The following is a 19799-nucleotide window of genomic DNA, read 5'->3' on the forward strand; positions in this document are numbered from 1 at the left end:
GCAATAAAAATATTTAATGCTTTCGTTTTCGATAATGAAGCTGATAAAAAAAATTGTTGAAGTTGTGAAACAGTTCGATTGGCACTGCACACTGAAAAAAACCCCGAAACGTTTGAGTGGTATATATTTTGCATGGGTAAACAGGAGGCATGTGAATCGTTCAACTGTTTTAAAACCGACTTGCGATTGAAGTAATTTTGATGTAATTGATGTAATGTTGCGACTTTGCAAGCGTCGATGATCAAATCGTGTTTAAGATTAGTGATGACAAAGTACAGAAGAGATTGTTGAGGGAGAATGAACTTGAACTTGATGATGCCGTTAAAATTTGCCATGCCAGCAAGCTAGCTGCGCAGCAGATTAGCGCTCGAAACCTAAAGAATTTTGGCGCGAAGATTGGAGAGGTAGTCGACGCCATTAGTGTTGTGACGCATCCTAAGGCAAAACATGGTCCAAGCAGTGGCGGCCATTTTAAGTGACTGACTGAAATCACCATTTTATGCAAGCGATGCGGCAACAAGCATTTGCAAAGGCAATGTCCGGTGTAATGACCTCCAATTAGCATTATTGGTTGGCCAATTGGAGTATGAGCTCCCTCAATGATAGCTCATTGAGGGGGCCCATATAAGCACCTGTGTAGGCTTTGTGCCCCAGTCTTAAGTTGACTTTAATGCTAGCAGCACTGTTTAGAGCTGCTCTTGTATCTAGTTATTGGAAATAAATATTGGTGTGGTGACAGGACTCCTGCCTCCTGTGGATTATTACAGTGGCGACGAGGTAAACAAAGAACTTTGAGGAGACCAGCTGCCGCACTCGGAGGGTAAGCTTTGCTATTTCAAAAATGCCGTTTTTTGGGAGGTTAGATGCATTCGACCCGACTATTGAGGACTGGTCCCAGTATGTGGCGAGAATGTGTTACTTCTTCTGAGCCAATGATATAATTACGGATGAAAGGAGACGGGTTATCCTGCTGTCGGCGTGCGGACCCTCAGCTTTCGCCATTATACATAGTCTAACCGATGCGTCGGACACAAATTCTTTCCAAGAATTAACGGAATTGGTGAAAGAGCACTACGACCCAAAACCACCCCTCATTTTGCGTAGGTACAGATTCTACATAGCGAAGCGGGAAGACAGGGAGTCAGTCACGAATTTCTTGACCCGCCTGAGAAGGCTGGTGGAAAAATGTGAGTTCGGACCGACGCTAAATGAAATGCTTCGAGACCGGTTAGTGTGTGGCATAAACGACCTCACAATACAGAAACGCCTGTTGGCGGAAGCGCAGCTAGACTGCAGGCAGGCGTTACAGCTCGCACTGGCCCTAGAAAAGGCAGCAAGTGGGGCGCAGGAACTACAGGGCACGCCAATGGAGGTAGATACCTGTGAGAGGGACTACCACAACGGGTCCAGCTGTCAGATAGCCTCTCTCAGGAAAAGCCTGAGGAATAGAGGGTCAAAGGAAAACCCCAGAACTGCCCCAAGTCTGCTAAGACTAACTGGAGACAAAGGGAAGTACCGGCTGAGGCTCCCCCAACAGAGAAGGACCGTTTTAGGCACCAGACAGAGTGGGGTAACAGCAACAGAAACCCTAGAAGGAGGTGGCAAAAGAGGAATAGCAGGTTGGGACGCAGGGAAGTATACAACCTAGATGCCCCATCCTCTTCCGAAGGGGAATAATTATATAATATTGCGATGAAGAAAGCAGAACCTATTAAGATTACTCCACTGGTGAATGGTCGGCCGACAATAATGGAAATAGACACGGGAGCGGCCGTATCAGTAATTGGAGTGGCAGCATTTAAAAAAAATCAAAGATGGACTCCAGTCACTAACCCTAACAAAAACATCGCCGAAACTTAAAACCTACACGGGGGAACCCCTGGAAGTTCTAGGCACAACTCATGTACCCGTGGAATATGAGAAACAATTGCTCAGATTACCGTTGACGATAGTAGAGGGCTCCGGACCGAGCTTAATTGGACGGAACAAGCTGAAAGACCTAAAATTAGATTGGATAAAAATTTTCCAGAGTGGAAGCGGGTAGTTGAGTGGAGTACTCCAAAAATACCCGGAGGTCTTCCAAGAAGGTTTCGGGGAAATCATAGGCGCCAAAGCAACTTTGCACGTGGACCCAGAAGCCCTTCCGAAATTTTGTAAGGCCAGGCCGGTACGTTTCGCGTTAAGGAAGAACGTAGTGGTTGAAATAGAAAGGTTACGGCGCGACGGCATTATCAGACCAGTACAGTTCTCAGAATGGGCAGCGCCTGTGGTACCAATTTTGAAGCCAGATGGCTCAATAGTCTCTGTGGAGATTTCAAACAGACGGTAAAAAAATACGCACTGCTGGACAAATACCTGATCCCGAAAATAGACGACCTATATGCCAAATTGGCAGGTGGGCTTTTGTTCACGAAACTGGACATGAGCCACACCTACCTGCAGTTAAAACTGGACAAGGACTCCCAGAAGTTCGCTACGATCAACACCCTGAAGGACCTTTTTCATTACACTAGGCTACCTTTCGGAGTGTCATCAGCCTGTGCTATATTCCAGCGTACGATGGAAAATATTCTGCAGGGACTACCGCAGGTGGCGATTTATTTGGACGATGTCTTAATCACGGGTAGGACGAACAGGGAACACTTAAGGAACCTGGCTCAGGCGTTTCGCAAAGGCAGGCGTACGGCTTAAAAGAGAAAAATTTGTTTTTCTGGCCCCACAAGTGACATACCTGGGATATAAAGTAGATGAGTCGGGCTTATACCCATTGGAAGACTGAATAAGGGCAATAAAAGAAGCCCCAGCTCCCGCCACGGTCCAGGAGCTACGATCATTTCTAGGATTGGTAACCTATTATGGCAAAATTATTGAAAATAGGGCGTCCCTCCTCGAACCCCTCCACCAGCTACTAAAAAAGGGGCAAGAATGGAAATGGTCCGCCCGCCAAAACCGAGCATTTAGGGATATTAAGGAACAGCTGTCATCTGAAAATGTCTAGAGCATTATGACCCAAGGAAGGAGTTGGTGGTCACTTGTGACGCATCCCCTTACGGGGTCAGAGCCGTCTTAGCCCATAGAGGAAGGAATGGGGAAGAACGGCCAATAGCCTATGCTTCGAGGACCTTGGCGATGGCTGAGAGGAAGTACGCCCAAATCGAGAAGGAAGGACTGCCGGTTATATTTGCAGTAAAAAAATTTCACCAGTATCTGTACGGGCAGAAATTCACCATAGTGACGGACCGTAAGCCGTTATTAGGGTTATTAAAAGACGACAAGTCAATACCCCCGATCGCATCAGCTAGAATCCAACGCTGGCCGTTGCTACTGGCGGCGTATAGATACGTTCTGGAGCACAGACTGGAAACGCGAGTAGCAAATGCAGATGCTTTGAGCAGACTTCCCCTCCCGGACACCCCGCCGCTAATACCGAAAGTAGAGGAGACAGTAATGACTCTAAATTTTTTGAACACCCTACCAGTGGACGCACAACATATTCGGTTGTGGACGCAAAAAGACCCAGTTTTAACCAAGATGAAGCATTTACTGCTAAGAGGGGAACTGGAAAGACCAGGGGAGCTCCAGATGCACCCATACTGGAGCAGAAGGGACCAAATAACCGTTGAAGATGGTATCCTATTATGGGGAGCCCGGGTAATAGTCCCAGCTCAGGCCATCGGGCAATCTTAACCTAGTTACATCACGGACACCCAGGGGTGTCTAAAATGAAGATACTAGCTCTAAGCTACGTTGGTGGCCAGGATTGGACACAGACATAGCAGCCTTGGTACGTCGGTGCCAGGAGTGCCAACTGGGGCAAAGAGTGCCACCAGCTGCGCCATTGCACCCGTGGGAATGGCCAGGCAGACCGTGGACCCGCCTGCATATTTTTTTTTTTTTTTTAATTTAGAGTACCCAATTATTTTTTTCCAATTAAGGGGCAATTTAGCATGTTCAATCCACCTACCTTGCACATCTTTGGGTTGTGGGGGTGATACCCACGCAAACACGGGGAGAATGTGCAAACTCCACATGGACAGTGACCCAGAGCCGGGATCGAACCTGGGACCTCAGCGCCTTGAGGCTGCAGTGCTAACCCACTGAGCCACCGTGCTGCCCTACCCGCCTGCATATTGACCACGCCGGCCCTTTCGTGGGCTCATTGTTTTTGGTGATAGTGGACGTCCACTCCAAATGGTTGGATGTCCACCGGGTAAACACGGCAAGCACAGCATCAACAATCGAAAAGCTCAGGGCCTCGTTTGCAACACATGGACTTCCGGAGGTATTGGTGTCGGACAACGGAACGGCATTCACAAGTGGGGAATTTGGAAAATTCGTAAAAGAAAACGGAATCCGCCACATCAAGACGGCCCCTTACCATCCAGCGACCAACGGCCTGTCAGAGAGAGCGGTCCAGACACTAAAAGCGGGACTCAAGAAGCAGCTGGCAGCGTCAATAGACACAAAGCTCTCCCGCTGGGTTTGATTACAGGACCACACTGCATTCCACAACGGGCATACCGCCAGCTGAACTCTTAATGGGAAGGCGGCTGCGAACGAGGCTGAGTCTCCTTTTCCCAAATTTAACGGGGAAAGTGGAAAAACAACAGGAGGCCCAACACAGGGGGCATGATAATAGTCGGCAGCAGAGACATTTCGAGGTGGGGGCACCGGTTTGGGTCAGGAATTATGGGAATGGACCAACGTGGGTCAAAGGCACGGTAGAGTCCCAAACAGGGCCCATATCATATGAAGTTTCGATAGGAGGTAAGGTGCTGAAGAAACACCTAGACCAAATAAGGGCAGCGGAACCACACCTGGAGGCAGGCGAAACAGGACCGCCTCAAGCTGGGATAGTCCAGACGGAAAAGATACCCACACCCCAGCCCTGAGCAATTTCTCCAGATCCCGCCATCCAGTCGTCAGAGTCGGAGATGGACACGTTCGACGAGGCCGCTGCGACACCTCTCCCCGAGGAGGAGGAAGAACAACTTCCAATCAGGTCGTCAAGAAAAAGACGGGCACCTATAAGGTACACCCCGCCCACGTCGGAGAACGACCCGGCGGACGACACAGAGGTGACAGACCCGGACATGAGGAGCAGGAAAAAGCTCAGGGGAATGCCAGCTGGCAGGAATTCCTCGGACCTTGGGGGGGGGGGGGTGTAATGACCTCCAATTAGCATTATTGGTTGGCCAATTGGAGTATGAGCTCCCTCAATGATAGCTCATTGAGGGGGCCCATATAAGCACCTGTGTAGGTTTTGTGCCCCAGTCTTAAGTTGACTGGAATGCTAGCAGCGCTGTTTGGAGCTGCTCTTGTATCTCGTTATTAGAACTAAATATTGGTGTGATGACGGGACTCCTGCCTCCTGTGGATTATTACATCTGGCATTTAGAAAAACCTGCTCCAAATGCAAAGGCAAAAATCACTTTTCTAAACAAAGCTTCACCAATAAAAAGATCGGAACTACCAAAATCACTCAACGTGGTTGATGAAATCTGTAAGACACATTCTTCATAGATATGGGACGGGATTCTCCGACCTCCCGTCAGGTTGGAGAATCCCCGGGGGACGGCGTGAATCCCGCCCCGCCGCTCCGACACCGGCTGCCATATTCGTATTCTCCGCCGCCGGTTTTCAGGTGGGGGCAGGGATTATGTCTCGCCGGTCGGCAGCCCCCCCCCTCCCCCCCCCCAGGGCAATTCTCCAGGCCCCAATGGGCCGAGCGGCCATTGGTTTCTGGCCAGTCTCGCCGGTATGAAATGGACATGGTCCCACATGGCAGAACCTGGCTGGTAGGCCGGCTGGTGCGGTACTCAGGGGCGCGGGGGGGATCTGGTCCCGGGGGGGTGTCCCCCACGGTGGCCTGGCCCGCGATCGTAGCCCACCGATCTGTGTGCGGGCCTGTGCCATGGGGGCACTCCTTCATTCCGCGCCGGCCTCTTAAGGGCTCCGCCATGACCGGTGCGGAGAAGACACCCCCCTGCGCATGTGCAAGAATACAAGGGCCGGTCTGCACATGCGCGGAACCAAACCGGCAGTTCTGCGCATGCGCTAACTCATGCCATACCTTTGCCACCAGCTGGAGCGGCGCCAACCTCTCCGGCATCGGCCTAGCCCCCAGAAGTGCGGAGGATTCCGCAACTCCGGTTGGCCTGATGCTGGAGTGGTTCTCGCCTTTTTTTTCCGCTGGCGTCGGGCCATCGGGGGATTCAGGAGAATCCCGCCCATGATTTCTAATGAAGATAAGAATAGTCACGGCATGCAAGCTGAAAAAACTATAAGGCAGATTTGCAGTGACAGTGATGCAAATGCAAGTGTTCAAAGAGATAACTGGACAGTTCCCCTGACGATTAATAAAATATCAATTAATGTGAAACTCGACATGGGAGCGAAGGCCAATCTTATAAGTTTGTCGGATATGCAAGAAATAGAAATTAAACCACACGTTTCAAATAAAACAATGCGAGGAATTCATGGCGTCAGAGTGTACGTTGACAATATTATAATTTGGGGCTCAACAAGAGAAGAGCATGATGAAAGGCCTATCAATGTGCTGAGATGCATCAAGAAGAATGGTTTGAAGTTGAAGAAAACCAAATGCCAGTTTGGTTTCGACAATATCACCTTCTTGGGAGATAAACTTGCTGCAAAAGATATACAACCTGACCAAGAGAAGATAAAGGCGATCTTGAATATGCCACATCCTACAGACAAAAAAGGAGTCTTCAGGATGTTCGGTACCATACATTTTGGAGGAAAATTTATTCCTAATCTCGCAGCAAAAACTACACGCTTGAGAGAGAAAGACATGGGGCTGAATTCTCCGTTCTGGAGACTAGCCGCTCTGGCACCCCCCGCAATTCTCCCACCCACCCCAAAATGTCATGTCGCGTTTTGTGACATGCCGCTCGGAGAATCGCGGGCCGCCGTTTTTCATGGCGGCCCGCGATTCTCCGACCCGGATGGGCTGAGCGGCCTGCCATTCCCGACTGGTTCATGCCGGCGGCAACCACACCTGGTCGCTGCCGGCGTGAACATGGCGCCAATACCTGGTTTGTGGCTTGTGGGGGGCGGAGAGGGGAGTGAGCATCACGACTGTGCTCGGGAGGGCACTGGCCCGCGATCGGTGCCCACCAATCGTCGGGCCGACGTCTCAAAGGGACGCACTCTTTCCACTCCGCCGCCCCGCAAGATCAAGCCGCCATGTCTTGCAGGGCAGCGGAGGGGAAGACGGCAACCGCGCATGCGCGGGTTTGAGCCGTCATCCGTCGTGACATCAGCCACGCATGTGCGGGTTGGAGCCGGCCAACCTACGCGTGCGCGACTGACGCCATTAGGCGTGCCGGACGCGTAATTCTCGGCCCACCGGGCCTTGACGCCAGCGACAAGGCCCCGCGGCCGAGATTTACGGCACGGCCCTCCTAGCCCCCCGGGGGCAAGGAGAGGCCTCCAACGCCGTCGTGAACCTCTCCGGGTTATAAAAATGGTGAAGTTTCATGATGGCGTGATCGGGTCCACAGGTGAAGAAGCTATTCAGAGACTGCAAAGTGGCTAGCATGGGTGTATTGGGAACCACAACACGCTGTTAACGGTCGGCAGCCGATTCGCTGGTTCCGTGATTGACGTGACGTTGCGGCTGCACATAATCCATTCTCCCCATCACACACACCAACTTTGCAGCCAACATGGACGCAAGGAGGGCAGCGCCGTGATTCCGGGGCACCGAACTGGAGACCCTCCTCGACTCCGTGGAGGAGAGGAGGCTGATACTGTACTCCGGGCCGGGACTGAGGTCAGCAGGCGCCATAGTTCGCTGTGCCTGGACGGAGGTGGGAGCCATCGTCAACGCCGTCGGGGTGGTGGCCCGGACTGGAGACCAGTGCAGGAAGAAACTGCACAACCTTCTCAGGGCAGCCAGGGTGAGTAACCAGCACTGTGCCCCAGCACTAAACCCCCTACCCCACACACGTGACCTGCCAACCCCCCGCCAGGGAGACGGCTGGACCCCTCCCTGACCCACATGGCTTCACGCATGCCAGCCGCAATGACTGTGTGCCCTGGCCACTGATGCCAGCAGATACCCAAGCCCTAGGCTGCATGCATCGGGCGTCTAACACTGTTGCTGTTGGTGTTTGCCCCCCCCCAGGTCAATGCTGCGCACAACCGCCGGAAGCGGGAGAAGACCGGAGGGGGATTACCAGACCTGCGTCCCCTCACTGTGTCCGAGCAGAGGGCATTAGACATTGTCGACGGGCCAGAGGAGAGGGAGGTTGCTGACGTGGAAGATGGCGGCATGCTACAAAGTCAGAACCCCCCTGCCTGGTTGGGGGTCCTCACGACAATGTGTGCCCACCCCAAGCCCCCACACACCAACCCCCTTCACCCCACACCCCACACCTCAACACCCCCTCACCCCAACCCCCTTCACCCCACACCACAATCTCACTCACCCCAGCCCTCACCATTTCAAGCCTCACCCCCGTCTGGCTGTCTACCCATACATGCCATCTTGTGTCTTACAGGACCAGCTGAGGATGGGGCCGGCCCATTCGGGGCCCCCCACCTCCAGCAAGTGCCAGGGCCAGTGCCGTCCAGACAGCCAATCAATGATGGGGAGAGCAGCCGGAAAACCAGCCCTCTGCCCGAGATGACCCAGGACACCACGACCCAAGAGACCATGACCCAGGACACAACGACCCAGGAGACCCCGACCCAGGAGACCCCAATCCAGGAGATCATGACCCAGGACACCACGACCCAGGACACCACAACCCAGGACACAACGATCCAGGAGATCATGACCCAGGAGACACGATCCAGGAGACCACGACCCAGGACATCACGACCCAGGACATCACGACCCAGGACATCACAACCCAGGACACCACGACCCAGGACACAACGACGCAGGACACCACGACCCAGGAGACCATGACCCAGGACACCACGACCCAGGACACCACGACCCAGGACACGATGACCCAGGAGACCACGACCAAGGACACCATGGCCCAGGACACCATGACCCAGGACACCACGACCCAGGGGACCCCGGAGTTCTAGTCGGAGGAGGACACTGACTTTCCGTCATGGCTATTTCCATATCTCCAACACCCTCCACCATCTCAGAGTCTATCACCTCAGTTGGGAAAATTAGTGAAGAGACTTCTGGGACACTCACTGGTGCGCACCACACAGTCGTTCCGGTAGAGCAGGTGGAGGTAGGAGCAGCCGAGGAGCCGGACGGTTGGAGGGCAGCCTGGCCCCAGCAACCAACTGCTGCCCAGAAGGGTCCCAGGCTCCTGGAAGATCCAGTCCCACCCATAGGCTGCAGTCACAGACCCAGGGACTAGAGGAGCGGACGACGGCCGGCTTCCAGCACCTGCAGACACAGGTAGAGGAGTCCATCTGCAGGAATTGGGAGTGATGCTGGTCATGCGTGCCACCAGGCCCAAACCTAACGGATGGCGACCGCAGTGGAGGCAATGGGGGCGACGGTGTCGGACATGGGTCAACGTGTGGAAGGCCTGGGACATTCTATGCAGGTGGGGGCCGAAGCCCGGCCAATGAAGGCAAGCATGCCGTATGCCTTGTTGACTACCTTCTCCACCTGTGTTGCCCCTCTCAGTGACCTATGGACCTGTACACGTAGATCTCTCTGACTGTCAATACTCTGAGGGTTCTACCATTCACTGTATATTCCCTACCTGCATTAGACCTTCCAAAATGCAATACACGTAGTTAACTGCCCGTTGGATGCAGAAAGTGACCAGGGGTTAGGCTGCTCGCGTGTCAGCAGCGCGACCAGGCCACCGGGGCACACAGGTATCCCGTGGCAGGCGGCTGCCGAGGTGTAGACTAACCTCCGTCTAACATGTCCTGTTTCTCTGCCCCCACCACCCTTCTGTAAGTTAGCACAATGTCTGCGAACAGAACGGCTATGTTCTGCGCAGGGGTTGGGGCCGCTGCACTGCATTTGGAGATGGAACAGCATCCACAGCCACAACCCGCAGTGGATGCTAGGGCCAGCTGCAGCAGCAGAGGGAAGGGCCGAGGAGTTGCCAGTCGTCGAGCAGCATGGGGGGGAGGAGGAGAGAGTGAGGGTGCAGCCACGGCACCAGAGGCGACGACCAAGGTCGAGGGTGTACCGTGTCCGGATCTCTTTCCTAACAATGACGAACATCACCTGCAGGAGGAGACTCTGGCTGAGTAGGCGGACGGTGATACATATCTGTCACCTCGTGGCGCACCTCGCCCCACGTGGAACGGGGGAGGACACGCGATCCCGGTTGCCATCAAGGTGACGGTCGCTCTTAACTTCCATGCGACCGACTCCTTCCAGTCTCCGAGCGGGGACCTCTCCGGGATCTCCCAGTCATCAGTCCACAGGTGCATTCGGGATGTGACCGACGCCCTCTATGCCATCGCCGATCGCTACATCACCTTTCCCGAGGGCCGAGCAACTCAAGACTCACGAGCTCGTGGATTTGCCAGCGTGGCCTTGATACAGATGGTGCAGGGGGCAATCGATTGTGTTCACGTCCCCATGCGCCCGCCTGCAGGGGACAGGGAGGTGTTCACAAACAGGAGGGGGACATACTCCATGAATATCCAGGTGGTATGCGACCCCCACATGATGTTCATGAACGTCTGGGCAAGGTTCCCAGGGAGTGTGCATGACTCCTACATACTGGCGCAGTCGTACATCTCTGCGATGTTTGAGGGACGTCGTCCCCCCCCCCCCCCCCCCCCCCGGCTGAGGGGCTGGTTGCTAGGCGACAGGGGTTATCCGCTGAGGTCTTGGCTGATGACGCCTATACAGAGGCCTCAGACCAATGCGGAAACCCGATACAACAAGGCCCATGCAGCAACCAGGGGTGTGGTGGAGCGCTGCCTTGGCCTCCTGAAGATGAGATTCAGGTGCCTGGACCGCTCCGGAGGGCCCCTGCAGTACCAGCCCGACAGGGTCGCTCGCATTGTTGTGGTCTGCTGTGCGCTGCACAACATCGCGATGCAGAGGGGAGATGACCTGCTGCAGGAGGCGGAGGGAGAAGCCAGTGGCAGTGGTGCCAGCACAGAGGAGGAGGAGGAGAGGGAGGAGGAGGAGGAGGCTGGCGGAGTGGCGGGCGCAGCACGCAGACACGACCCAGGTGCTGGTGATGTCCAGGAGGCGGCACGACGGACCCGGCGAGGACGGCGGGCACGTGACGCCTTGGTGGCAGCACAGTTCACGCGTCGCATGCAACCTCCCCGCTGAACACCAAACCACCACCTGCATCGCTAGTCGTGCAGAGGGTCAACACACAACTGCCACCACCACAACCCCCCCCCCCCCCCCCCCCCGCCCCCCACCCCCTCTCAGTGTACACTGCTCCACTTCGACATCACCCTTACCACTGGGTCCAGACGGTATGGCACAACATTGATGGCTGTGTCAGCGGGTGTGATCAGTGCCATGTGGAATGATAACAGCCCGCTCTGCGATGAGCTGTGAGCTCAGAATCATTAGAGAGAGTCTGACCCATGGCAATAGCTGAACCATCCACCTTGGTGGCCGCTGTGTTCGTCACGGACACACCATCACGTGCCCGCGGGGCTAGCTGTGGGAGGGGGTGGGGGGGAGGGGCAGGGAATGCACACCCGGCACCAAAGTTTCACCTCTCGTCAACCCCAGTGACACTCGGTCACCATCACGATTCCTGTGGCTGTGGAACAATCACACGGTATTACAAGTAAGGTGGAACAGTGCGTTTAATGTTAACAATAATTTACAGGTGCCCTAGCCCCTACAACTAAACTGTGCCCTTCAGCCGTGCCAACTTACTCAGTGTCTCTCTTTGTTGCCTTCCTCTTCCTCTCTCGCCGCCCTCTGGGCGTCCTGCTCCACAGATTCGGTTGGGGAGGATGGGACACCCCGCTGATCGGGCACCCTCTTTCGTCTAAGTGACTCCCCAGATGATACAGCAGGAGTGGAGGAGGACTGCTGCGAATCGCCCCCTTCGACTTGTTTCTCCTTCGGCAAGCTTTTCCTGGGGCGACCCGGCCTTGATGGGCCAGGCTGCTCTGCGGGTGTCTCGGGTGACGTTGTGCCACCCTGCTCTGCCTGCTGCCCACCCGATGCACCAGGGATGGGACGGGGAGAGGCCGAGAATTCCGGGACGTCCCGTGATGGAGTTAATGGGACGAGCCCCGAAACCTCCTCCTCCCTCGGGGAGCCCGGTGGCCCCCGGGCCTCACTTTGGGAAAGAGGTGCAAGCGGGGAGATGCCCCGTCGCGCCACCGACACCTGGCGCTGCCAGTCCTGGAGGCCTGCAACGGTATCCACCAGGATCCGAAGGTTTGCAGAGACGGAGTCCAGGGAGTTAGACATTCCCGCCAGGGACTGTGCGATCTCAACCAGTGAGTGCACGACGCCATCCAGCACATGTGTCAGGCGGTTGATGCTCTCCGCGACTGACTGCTGGGACTGTGCCATCGACTGCTGTGACTGTGCCATGGCGTGCTGCGACTGGGCCATGACCTGCTGAGACTCGGCCAAGGCCCGCAGCGCGCCGGCAATGTCGTGTTGGCTCTGGCGCATTGCTGCCTGTGAGAGGGCAACACTGTCCAGGGCCGAGGATGACGCCTGCACATTAAGCCCAACGCCTTGCATAACCTGACCCATTGCCTCCACCGCAGATGCCACCCGTGCGGTGTCGGCCTGGGTTGCTGCCATGAGCGGCACCACTCCCTGCTCGTGGACGCGGTTCGACTCCTCTAACAGCGTCTGCAGAGTCTGGAAGACAGCCCTCATCCCGTCATTGTGTCCCTGGGTTTCTTGATGCATCGGCTGTGCGGGTGGGTTGAGAAACTCCAGGAACTCGGAAAACGTCTGGGAGCCAGCTGGATGCTGGGCCTGGCCTGCCCCCGCCAGTCCGGGCCTTCGGCTGCTCCGACCTCCACCTGCTGTACCTGCTCAGCTGCGATGTGCGACCCAGACTGTGACCCAGGAGCCTCATCACTAAATAGGCCAGTGAGTGAGTGTCTCTGGGTGAGTGTCTCTTGGATGGTGGATGGTGTGGGAGATAGCTGTGCTGCAAGCTCGAGGTCGTCTTGGGTGGACGCCTCCTCTATGTCATCGGCCCGCTGAGAGGCCGCAGGGCGTTCGCGGGCCATTTCTCTCTCTTCCTCTCTCGCCGCCCTCTGGGCGTCCTGCTCCACAGATTCGGTTGGGGAGGATGGGACACCCCGCTGATCGGGCACCCTCTGTCGTGCGGCCCTGGGTGCGGTGGGGGCAGATGCCTGTGTCCACCTGGAGGCAGACGGCCCTGGTCGTTCGGCATCACGTCCTAGGGAAGAGAATGAAACGGGTTGTTTAGAGACGTTCGGCCGGGCGCTGGACGGTCCCAGTGGGCAGGGTGTGAAGGGACAGAGGATGGGGGAGGTGTTCAAGTGGGCAGGGTGTGTGAAGGGACAGAGGATGGGGGAGGTGTTCCAGTGGGCAGGGTGTGAAGGGACAGAGGATGGGGGAGGTGTCCAAGTGGGCAGAGTGTGTGAAGGGACAGAGGATGGGGGAGGTATCCCAGTGGGCAGGGTGTGTGAAGGGACAGAGGATGGGGGAGGGGGGGTGTTTGTCATGCAGGGTTGTCTCACTTGTTGCAGCTCCGCCAACCTCGCATTGCGCGATCTCCCGGGTGGCAGATCCCCCAACAAGGTCCAGTGCCCTCTGCTTAAACCTGGTGAGGGGGTGCAGGATGGGCAAACCCCCTCCAGTCTTGTTCCGCTCACGAGTGTTGTGAGCGGTCTTGTCCTGTTGGGGGAGGTAGATCATGACAATACAGCAGGTATCAGCAGTCCATTCAGATACTGGCACAGTTTGGGGGTCAAGTTGTAATAAGACCATTGCATCTCTCCACGGGGGCCAGAGCGCTGGGTCTGTGACTACTTTGTGAACCACCCTCAACTCACTCTGCCCCAATCCCCCTCCACCCCCCGTGCCGGGGGGGGGGGGGGGGAGATGGGTGATGAAGTAAAGGGGGGAGGGATGGTTGTGACCCGGAGGCACCCTCTTGGCACTTACCCTGGCAGCCCTAGTGTGGTCGTGCATCTTCTTCCGACATTGCTCTGCAGAGCGAGGGGTCTTCCCCACAGCACTGACGGCAGCAGCCACCTCACGCCAGGCCTGGCGCACCGCGCTGGCAGGTTGGCGATGCCCTCTACGTGGGCAGATGATGCCCCTCCTCTGCTCGATTGATTCGAGCAGCGTCTCCACGTCAGCCTCCAATAATCGCGGGGCTGCTCTCCTTTGCTCCGACATCCTGGCCTACAGTTTCTGTGCTCGCCCGCGCATTTTTACGGAGTCGGGCGGCCTCACGTGGCCATGTTCGTGTCGTCGTCGCGTTCCGGCGTCATCGCGCACGTGATTGACGCGGCCCCGTTCCTAGCCCATTTCTTGGACGTGAATACATCGGGAACGGGGCCGTGTCGGGCCGTCACAAAAGATTTTCCGCGGGTGCGGAGAATCGCGCCCATAACTTCTCAGTTTGATATTGAAAAGCCGACTATAGGAGATTTACTTGCTCAGTTGGCAGCTGAGGATGAAGAGGAAGAGCAAGAACCAGTAGTTTTGCCAACTGGCCTATCTCTGCATTCGTAAGTAATAAATGAAAGATCCTATTGAATCATCCTTTCCTTCCACAATAAAAAGAACAAAGAAACATACATTACAGGAAAACCTCCACCTCTCTTTCCCACCCCTCCCCCCCGCTCGACCCCCAAACTCACTTTTAAGGGGCTCCTCAACCACGCCACCTTGCATCCACAAGAGGGTACCTCTAAGCCCAATGTGCCATGTGGGAAAAATGCCAGCCTGGCACCTTGGCAGTGCCAGGCTGGCATCCGAATGGCACTGCTAGCTTGCCATCTGGGGGCCTCAAATCCCCTGGGAGATCGCCACAAGTGCCATTCCATCTGGTCCACATTTCTGGAGACCAACACTGAACTGCACTCACCCGAGATCTCCAAGCCAAAGAGGTAGATCCCATTAACTTGGGTAGATTCTGGGATTGCATATTAGTGAGACTAGCTGTCACACTCTAATATGTAGATTTGCCAAAATGTGATCTGCCACAATGAGCGGGATTCACATTGCGATGTCTTGTGAGATAGTGTTAGATCTCACGAGGCATCGCGAGCTTAGTAGATTTCGAGGGATCTACTAAGAGGGATCTCCCGAAAACCGCCGGCTGCATTGCACTGTACTGCCTTTTGGGCGTAACGTAGCCAGTAGATTGTGTCCAATATGTTTGTTTGCAATGAATCTTGAGAAAAAAAAAACAAAGTTATACAAACCCTATAGTTGCCTGCCCTTTTAACTCAATTGTTTATTCAGGTATTCATTTGAAATGCTTCCCGAGTGACAACAGTATGTGAGGTGGATGACTGTTGAAATTCTACTAAGAGCACTTGAGCTGTGTATGATGGGAAACCTTGAAAAGATCCGGCCTAATGGGCCCAGACTGAAGAATTTTGGTACCTGCGGACAGTAAGGCCAAGTTGAATGTGGTCTCTACACAGGCACTCCTTTAGTGCCTGGCAGCAGCGTAGCAGGGATGTTGCCATCCTGACAAAATAGCATATGCTCCTCCTTTGATGTCAATGTTATAGAGCTGTACTTCAGCATTCACATTGCTCTGCAAGAAAGTAGAATCCAGGAGTGGGATAACACTTTAGAAGTACTTTTCCATAGTTTCTGGCATGTTTTGAATATGAGAGGAGAAGCAAAATCTTCGATTAAGATGAGAGCAGTTATAATTCCTGTCAGAAAAATTATCAAAGGCTTTGACAGTGTGGTCCCTGTTGTACAGCCCATAAAGCTGATCACGCACTCCATCATTCATTACTCTGTCTCGATGTCTCTCTGGAAGAGCTCAAACAAAAGGAGCCTCACGGTAGCATGGTGGTTAGCATCAATGCTTCACAGCTCCAGGGTCCCAGGTTCGATTCCCGGCTGGGTCACTGTCTGTGTGGAGTCTGCACGTCCTCCCTGTGTGTGTGTGGGTTTCCTCCGGGTGCTCCGGTTTCCTCCCACAGTCCAAAGATGTGCGGGTTAGGTGGATTGGCCATGCTAAATTGCCCGTAGTGTAAGGTTAATGGGGGGATTGTTGGGTTACGGGTATACGGGTTATGTGGGTTTAAGTAGGGTGATCATTGCTCGGCACAACATCGAGGGCCGAAGGGCCTGTTCTGTGCTGTACTGTTCTATGTTCTAAATTGAAGCTGCATCTGTCCATACTCCCTGATGTTATTATACATGTTATTTAGCAGTTAGTGGAATATTCGGGTAGTTTGTTATGCATAGCTATTTACTTTATAGGTTTTAACCCTGGGAATCATTTGCATCCTCTTAAGGAAGCTTAGGGTGCAAGCTTGCCTTCCAGTGAGCTGATTCCTGGGCTGTCCCCTTGTCCAGTACAGTCCCTTCCACACTATATGGGGTACCAGTTTTTGAGTTGGTGCAGGGTAAGTAACAGAGCATGTTCCAAAAGGGTTACTGACAGGGTGGAGAGGCAAACTGAAACTCCTTTATTTTTCTCGCTGTATGTCTGTAAGTAGAGGTGTTCACATTTTTGAAAAAGGCAATGGCATGTTTCCCCAATCCCGCTGTTTAAGAAATCAGAATAATCTTTGGGATTAAATCAGAACTATTGTTTATTCATACAATCAAACCCAGGGGAAAGTCAGTGAAACTACCTACACACACACATGCACACAAGGAGATAGGAAAGAAATAAGTTTTACAATTAGAAATAGCTTAAAACAAAAAAATAACCAAAGGTATGGGGCTGGATTCTCCGCTGTCGGGATTCTCTGTTGCGCCGGCAGCACACCTATGCTCGGGGATTTTTTGACAGCGTGGGACTGCCCACAATGGGAATTCCCATTGGTCGACTGGCGGAACGGAGAATCCCGCCCATGGTTAATAAATCATGTGAATGTTAGAATCCAGAATGTCAGAGTCCAGTGAGGGTTTCTTCATTGGTGAGTTAAGGTTCAGGTTAGTTAAGCAGGAGTTGCCGAATTTCTTCAAAGTGGGTGACTTCACAGCTGGATGATGTTGGTATATAGGGGCTTGATTTGCTTCCCAGGTGATGGTAGAAATCTTCCAGAAATACAGGTGTTGATGAGGTTTAGACCTGAGGCAGGCTTTGTTGCCATCCTGGAGTCTTGGGTTTGGTGTTGACAAGTTGGATGTTAACAGTAGACAGCCGTGGAGTCCAGGACAATAACATTACAACTTTCTAAAGGCCAAATGATGTTGTCCATGGATGAGTCAGTTTCACATTAATGATCAGTTACTATATCTTCAGTGAAAATTCATTGTTCACCTTGAGCTTGATGGTAGCTATTACTGATTCCTCGGGTATAATGAGTTTTGATGGCTTTCTTTTTGTCATAAGTCTAGGCTGTGGAAACAGAGTATGCGCTGTTTCCTTGTTTCATTGATTGTAATGAATCCACACAATGATTGTGTGAGATTTCACAAGGATGAAGACTGAGTTTTGTCCTGTAATTGCTGTTGGAAGTTTCCAGAACTATAGCCAACTTGCAAATCATGTGACCTGTGGCAGCCATGTTTTTGGTCCAGCAAAGTCCAATTTAAAAAAATTTAGTGCACCCAATTTTTTTTTTTTTTCCAATTAAGGGGCAATTTAGCATGGCCAATCCACCTACCCTGCATATCTTTTTGGGTTATGGGGGTGAGACCCACGCAGACACAGGGGGAATGTGCAAACTCCACATGGACAGTGACCTGGGGCTGGGATCGAACCCAGGTCCCCAGCGTGTGAGGCAGCATGATAATCACTGTTCCACCGTGCTGCCCTAAGCAGAAAGTAAGGTTTGATTAAAACAGTTTATAATCTCTTTCATGTTTTATGGACATGACAGTCAGAAAAGAATAAGCAGAAAGTTGAGTGAGGTCAAAGCCGGACAACTTTTGTCATGCAGATTATATCTAGAGAGAAACAAATAGTTGGAAGGAGGCCAAACGTTTTGTGGTCTTGGGCTTTCACCCTTACCAGTTGCAACATTCCCCAATTTCCCCCCAGTGGGCAGCACGGTAGCATTGTGGATAGCACAATCGCTTCACAGCTCCAGGGTCCCAGGTTCGATTCCGGCTTGGGTCACTGTCTGTGCAGAGTCTGCACATCCTCCCCGTGTGTGTGTGTGGGTTTCCTCCGGGTGCTCCGGTTTCCTCCCACAGTCCAAAGATTTGCAAGTTAGGTGGATTGGACATGATAAATTGCCCTTAGTGTCCAAAATTGCCCTTAGTGTTGGGTGGTGTTATTGGGTTATGGGGATAGGGTGGAGGTGTTAACCTTGGGTAGGTTGCTCTTTCCAGGAGACGGTGCAGACTCGATGGGCCGAATGGCCTCCTTCTGCACTGTAAATTCGATGAACATCCAAAGAGGGCTCTGCCAGCGAGTTGAGGATGTGATGGATGATCTCCTTCTTCATATCTGTTATATCATTGCTGTTGTGTTCTAGCTTGTTCTGCAAGAAGAAAGGAAATGTGTGTGGGTGGGATGAAAAGATGTGTAGATGTGATTGTCAGGATAAAGTAATGCAATTGGTACATGAAAGACGGCAGAAGTCTCAGGAAGTGAGAGGTGAGTGGAATGATTTTAAGAACAGTATCAGGTGCAAGTTGTGCCAATAGCAGCAAGAAATGGGTTTGGGTAAGCGTGCTGTTGCGATTGGAGGATATTTATCGGAAGGATTGTTACTTTGGGGTCGCAAGTAATGTCGAGCTAAGGTGTAAGTAAGGAAGATGATGTGAGTAGCAGTCTTATCTGCAGCTCTATTGAGATTAACAGTCCCACTGGAGCCAGGTCCTGGGTGCTATGCTCCCGACATTGACTTCTTCCAACATCTCTCACCACTGTTGCATCACTGTTGACATAGGACTTGTCATCAGAAGGAAATAGCAGCTCCTTCCTCCTTGTGACATCTGTTCCAACATCTCCAGCAAAACATCAGACCGAAAGCTCTGCAACATCTTTTTTTGATTTTATTTCACATTTGTTAATGGCAAATCAGCACACAGCAGCCTGCATCTTTCCTTTTTCACCTATCCAATCAAAATCGTCGACAGAGTTGATAGTTCTTGCTGAGGTCACAGTGGCGCTGATTTTGTACCATTACCTGCTGACAAGGTAATTTCTCAGCGATTGTTTCTGATGTTGGCCATGCCATCAAACTTGATTATTTGCTAAGTGGGAAAGAACAAAATCTAGTCCTACTCCTTTTTGCTTCTTCGAGCTAACTTAAAGCCCTTTCTTCTGGAGCATATTGTTATTATTATTATGTCATTTTGGCTGCACAGTGAAAGGAAAAGTAGGATAAAATAATATGATTCTTTTTAGGAAAAAGTCTTGCTAGAGTCTTCATTATTATGCCATGGTCTTTTATGCAGATGCTGTGGCTAGCTTCTAATGTTTTTATATTACTTTGCATCATATACTTATGGAATTGTTGTATTATTGAATTTTCTGTCAACTACATTCCTTTTAAGAAGAGAATTTTTAAAAAAATCTGATATTAAGGCCTGGAGTTTCATAGAGACTCTGCAGTGTATCTAAAATGGTGAACAAACTCCGGATCCGGAAGCATCCTCTTCATCTGCAAACTTTTTTTTTGGGGGGGGGGGGGGGGGGGGTCGAAGACAGTAGGGGCAGGATGTGACAGTAAATGGGAAACACAAACTATTCCAGCAGTTTCAAAAGTTGTTTGTTGGCATAACTGAAGGTGCT

The 19799-nt window shown here is 52.7% G+C and overlaps 1 protein-coding gene across 1 annotated transcript in view; it reads right to left on the bottom strand.

Annotated features, from left to right (window-relative positions):
- gabrb2a (gamma-aminobutyric acid type A receptor subunit beta2a) overlaps positions 1-19799 on the bottom strand; it is a 414196-nt gene that overhangs the window by 36127 nt on the left and 358270 nt on the right. The gene's annotated exons all lie outside the window — the stretch shown is intronic.

The sequence above is a fragment of the Scyliorhinus canicula genome, chromosome 4 (assembly GCF_902713615.1).
Source record: "Scyliorhinus canicula chromosome 4, sScyCan1.1, whole genome shotgun sequence".
Classification (NCBI taxonomy): domain Eukaryota; kingdom Metazoa; phylum Chordata; class Chondrichthyes; order Carcharhiniformes; family Scyliorhinidae; genus Scyliorhinus; species Scyliorhinus canicula.